Genomic DNA, 5,637 nt, shown 5'->3' with positions numbered 1-5,637 from the left:
TGTTAGCCAGGATGGTCTCGATCTCCTGACCTCGTGATCCACCCGCCTCGGCCTCCCAAAGTGCTGGGATTACAGGCTTGAGCCACCGCGCCCGGCCTAAATACATTTTTAAAACAAGTTTTAAAAATTACGTTTCCACCTAAAACGTTAATTTAACTTTTAAAAGTTTTTTAAAATTACGTTTCCACCTGAAACGTTAATATGATGTCGTTAAGTCATGATATTGGAAAAGATGTTACTGCCAAACGATTTTCCTATTTATTTCCTAATGGAATCGGAAATAGCGAAAGTATCTCGCCATCAGTTCAAAGTGTGTGGCGGATGTGGACCCAGCAGAGGCTGGGCGTAAAAGCTTAAGACTGGAGTTCCAGGGATCATTTCTATAGTTTATTATTACAGAAGTTTCTCTCAATATGTAGAGCAGCGGAAAACCGGGAGGAAGAGGCGTAGTGTTCTGTTCTGACTGCGAAGCGGTTTTTTGGCGTGGCTTCGGTGCGACAGCTGTCTGCGGTTGATGATCGTTCTTCTCTCCACTTTGGAGAGCAAAAGGGAGAGGACGCCGTCTGAGCGGTTTCCTTTCTTAATGGTCTGACGACAGATAATGATTTAGTAGCTGTTGGTTTCTTTCACCTCATTAATGAGCTCATTTCATCTATGGGCAAGTTCTGTGCTTTCTTTTTTTTTGGCGTTGGTAAACCTGGTGTTTCGTCTCGGTGATTTTTCAATCTTAATCTTGACAGAGGTGATGCTGTGGTATGTTCTACCTATGTTTTCGTTTCTTCCCGCCCGCTACCTCCTCTGCCCTCGCTTTTTTTTTTTTTTTTTTTTCAAGTTGAACTTTTTCTTCTCTGCCACCAACCCTGGACGGAGTCTCGCTGTGGCGTTCAGGCTTCAAGTGCAGTGGTGCGATCTCGGCTCACTGCAACTTCTGCCTCCCGGTTTCAAGGCGAGTTTCCTACCTCAGCCTCCTGAGTAGCTGGGATTACAGGCGCGCACCACCACACCCGGCTAATTTTTTGTATTTTTAGTAGAGACGGGATTTCACTTATTGGCCAAACTGGTCTCCAACTCCTGACATCGTGATCCTCCCGCCTCGGCCTCCGAGAGTGCTGGGATTACAGGCATGAGCCACCGTGCCCGACGTGCTCCCGTTTTTTGTTTTTTTGTTTTTTTTTAACTTACCACTTTTGGAATCGGTAGCATTTGATAGTAGTAGGAGTCTGAGTTTCCCTAATTCGAAACATCTGCTGTTCCTGTGTTTTCAGCAATGCGATACAGCCAACAGTGTAGTTGGCTCTCTTTAAAGAGAGTTACAGCCGGGCGTGGTGGCTCACGCCTGTAATCCCAGCACTTTGGGAGGCCGAGACGGGCGGATCACGAGGTCAGGAGATCGAGACCATCCTGGCTAACACGGTGAAACCCCGTCTCTACTAAAAAATACAAAAAACTAGCCGGGCGCGGTGGCGGGCGCCTGTAGTCCCAGCTACTCGGGAGGCTGAGGCAGGAGAATGGCGGGAACCCGGGAGGCGGAGCTTGCAGTGAGCTGAGATCCGGCCACAGCACTCCAGCCTGGGCGACAGAGCGAGACTCCGTCTCAAAAAAAAAAAAATAAAATAAAATAAAGAGAGTTACAAAGGAAAGCAATTTAGTGTTCTCCTAATCACTCTTGGGTGCTATACGTACTTCTTTTATGTTTCTTTAGTAAAATTAAAAATCAGCTTTTTTTTTTTTTCAGACGGAGTCTCGCTTGGTCCCCCAGGCTGGAGTGCAGTGGTGCCATCTTGGCTCACTGCAACCACCGCCTCGCGGGTTCAAGCGATTCTCCTGCCTTACCCTCCCGAGTAGCTGGGACTATAGGTGCATGCCCACCACTCCCAGCTGATTTTTGTATTTTTGGAAGAGATGGGTTTCACCACATTGGGCAGGCTGGTCTCAAACTCCCGACCTCAAGTGATCCACCTGTCTCGGCTTCCCACAGTGCTGGGATTACAGGCATGAGCCACCATGCCCAGCCTACAAATACTTTAAAAAACATTTTATTTGTCAGGCCTGTAATCCCATCACTTTGGGAGGCCAAGGCGGGCGAATCACGAGGTCAGGAGATCGAGACTTTCCTGGCCAACATGGTGAAACCCCGTCTCTACTAAAAATACAAAAAATTAGCCGGGCATGTTGGCACCCGCCTGTGGTCCCAGCTACTTGGAGACTGAGGCAGGAGAATCGCTTGAACTCAGGAGACAGAGATTGCAGTGAGCCCAGATCACGCCACTGCACTCCAGCCTGGGCTACAGAGCAAGACTGTGTCTCAAAAAAAAAAAAAGAAAGAAAGAAAGAAAGAAACACACACACACAGAGAGAGAGAGAGAGAGAGAGAGAGAGAGAACATTTTATTTGGGCCGGGCTGGGTGGCTCACACCTGTAATCCCAGCACTTTGGGAAGCCAAGGCGGGTGGATCACCTGAGGTCAGGAGTTGGAGACCAGCCTCGCCAACATGGAGAAACCCCATCTCTACTAAAAATACAAAATTAGCCAGGCATGGTGGCGCATGCCTGTAATCCCAGCTACTCGGGAAGCTGAGGCAGGAGAATCGCTTGAACCTGGGAGGCGGAGGTTGCAGTGAGCTGAGATCGTGCCATTACACTCTAGCCTGGGCGACGAGAGCGAAACTCCGTCTCAAACAATAAAAAAAAATTTGTGTTTGGGCATGGTGACTCAGGCTCACACCTGTAATCCTAGAACTTTGGGAGGCCCAGGTAGGAGGATTGCTTGAGGCCAGGAGTTCAAGACTAGCCTGGGCAATATAGCAAGATTCCCATCTCTACAGAAAAGTAAATTTTAAAAAAATTATGACATTTTGAGGTCCATCCATGATGAAAAAAATTTTAAAAAAAGAAAGAAAATTGGCCAGGTGCACACCTGTAGTCCCAACTAGTCAGGGTGCTGAGGTGGGAGGATCTCCTGAGCCCAGGAGTTCAAGGCTGCAGTGAGCTGTGATCGTGCCACTGCTCTCCAGCTTAAGATACGGGAAAAACCAAAGTGTTTTTCTTTTCTTTTTTTTTTCTGCTGTCATTGTATGAAATAGTCTATAGGTTTCCATTATATCCAGTTATAGAGGGTGTTACTGAGTTACGGATTTTCTGCCTGCTGGATCTGTCCATTTCTGATAGAGGGACACTGAAGTCGCCAGCTATAATAGTTTCTCCTTGCAGTGCTATCGCTTTCTGCCTCACATAATTTTGATGTCCTGTTGTTAGGATCATACATGTTAAGGATTGTTATGTCTTCTTTGAGCATTGACTCCTTAATAATTGTGTAATGCCCTGTACTAATCCCTGATGACTTTTCTTTTCCTTTTCTTTTCTTTTTGAGACAGGGTCTCTGTCAACCAGGCTGGAGTGCAATGATCTCGGCTCAATGCAACCTCTGCCTCCCACGCTCAAGTGATTCCCGTGCCTCAGCCTGCAGAGTAGCTGGGATTACAGGCGAGCGCCACCACGCCCCGCTAATTTTTGTATTTTAGTAAAGACAGGGTTTCGTCGTGTTGGCCAGGCTGGTCTCGAACTCCCGGCCTCAGGTGATCTGCCCGCCTTGGCCTCCCAGAGTGCTGGGATTACGGTGTGAGCCACTGTGCCTGGCCTATTCCTGATGACTTTCCTTGCTCTGAAGTTTGTACTGTCTGAAATTCATAGAGACTCCTGCTTTCTTTTGATTAGTGTTGGCATAGTAGATCTTTCTTTATCCATTAATACATACGTCTTTAAAGTGTAGTTCTTGCTGGGCGCGGTGGCTCATGCCTGTAATCCCAGCACTTTGGGAGGCCCAGGCGGGCGGATCGTGAGGTCAGGAGATCGAGACCACCCTGGCTAACAAGGTGAAACCCTGTCTCTACTAAAAATACAAAAAATTAGCCGGGCGTGGTGGCGGGCACTTGTAGTCCCAGCTACTCGGGAGGCTGAGGCAGAATGGCGTGAACCCGGGAGGCGGAGCTTGCAGTGAGCTGTGATCGTGCCACTGCATTCCAGCCTGGGTGACAGAGGGAGACTCCATCTCAAAAAAAAAAAAAAAAAAATCTCCCAAGGTCACAGGCAGTGGCTGACACCTGTAATCCCAGCACTTTGAGAGGCCGAGGCGGGCAGGTCATGAGGTCAAGAGATCCAGACCTTCCTGGATTTACCAGCATGGTAAAGCCTCATCTCTACTAAAAATACAAAAATTAGCCACGCGTGTTTGCGCATGCCTGTAGTCCCAGCTACTCAGGAGGCTGAGGCACCAGAATCACTTGAACCCAGGAGGCAGAGGTTGCAGTGAGCCCAGATTGTGCCACTGCACGCCAGCCTGGGTGATGAAGTGAAACTCTGTCAAAACAGAAATTACTCTCCCGCAGTTCTGGAGGCTCAAAGTCAGGAATCAAATTGTTGAAGTCTCGAAGGAGGATCCTTCCTTGACTCCTCCAGTGTCTGGAGGCTACTGGCCGTCCTGGTGTTACTAAAACACCAGGGGTTCCATCTAGGGCCTGCTGCTCACCTCACAGAAAGCCAATCACTGAGACAACGATTATTGCCAAGGAAGAAGGTTTTAATCAGGTGCTGCAGGAGGGGATGGGAGGGATTTACCCCAGGAATGCAGGGGATGGTTTAATATAAGAAAATCGATTAAAGTCTTATACCGCATTAGTAGAACAAAGGGAAAAACACAGTCATTCCAGCTGACACAGAAAAAGCATCTAAGAAATTCTAACATTTCATGATTAAAACACAGAGAAAACTCTGAAACGAGGGGATATGTCTCAACATGATAAAAGGTATTTGTGAAAAACCCACAGTTATCATCACACTTAATGGCGAAAGACTAAAAGCTTCCCCCTAAGATCAGGAACAAGACACAGAGGTTCACTTTTACCACTGCTAGTCAATGATTTTTTCTTTTTTTTTTTAGACAGAGACTTCCTCCGTCGCCCAGGGTGGAGTGCAGTGGCACAATCTTGGCTCACTGCAGCCTCTGCCTCCCGGGTTCAAGCAATTCTCCTGCCTCAGCCTCCCCAGTAGCTGGGATTACAGGCGTGCGCCACCACACCCGGCCAATTTTTGTATTTTTAGTAGAAACGGGGCTTTCACCATGTTGGCCAGGATGGTCTTGATCTCCTGACCTCGTGATCCACCTGTGTCGGCCTCCCAAAGTGCTGGGATGACAGGCGTGAGCCACCGCGCCTGGTCCAGTTGTGTTTTTATACACTAGCGAGGAACAATTCGAAAATGTAATTAAGAAAACCGGCCTGGGCCGGGCGCGGTGGCTCAAGCCTGTAATCCCAGCACTTTGGGAGGCCGAGACGGGCGGATCACGAGGTCAGGAGATCGAGACCATCCTGGCTAACACAGTGAAACACCGTCTCTACTAAAAAACACAAAAAACTAGCCAGGCGAGGTGGCGGGCGCTTGTAGTCCCAGCTACTCGGGAGGCTGAGGCAGGAGAATAGCATAAACCCGGGAGGCGGAGCTTGCAGTGAGCTGAGATCCGGCCACTGCACTCCAGCCTGGGCAGCAGAGCCAGACTCCCTCTTAAAAAAAAAAAAGAAAAGAAAAGAACACCGCTGGGCATGGTAGCTCACACCTGTAGTCCCACACTTTGAGAGGCCTAGG

At 48.5% G+C, this 5,637-nt stretch overlaps 1 non-coding gene across 1 annotated transcript; it reads left to right on the top strand.

Annotated features, from left to right (window-relative positions):
• The first annotated feature begins 355 nt into the window (after window positions 1-355).
• Window positions 356-572, top strand: LOC112616890. The gene has a single exon (XR_003117820.1). It is a non-coding gene; the product is annotated as a small nucleolar RNA U3 (small nucleolar RNA).
• The last annotated feature ends 5,065 nt before the right edge of the window (window positions 573-5,637 follow it).

The sequence above is a fragment of the Theropithecus gelada genome, unplaced genomic scaffold, assembly GCF_003255815.1.
Source record: "Theropithecus gelada isolate Dixy unplaced genomic scaffold, Tgel_1.0 HiC_scaffold_1242, whole genome shotgun sequence".
NCBI lineage: Eukaryota > Metazoa > Chordata > Mammalia > Primates > Cercopithecidae > Theropithecus > Theropithecus gelada.
Note: the sequence above shows the minus strand (reverse complement) of the source record. Positions and strands in the feature narration are given on the sequence as shown.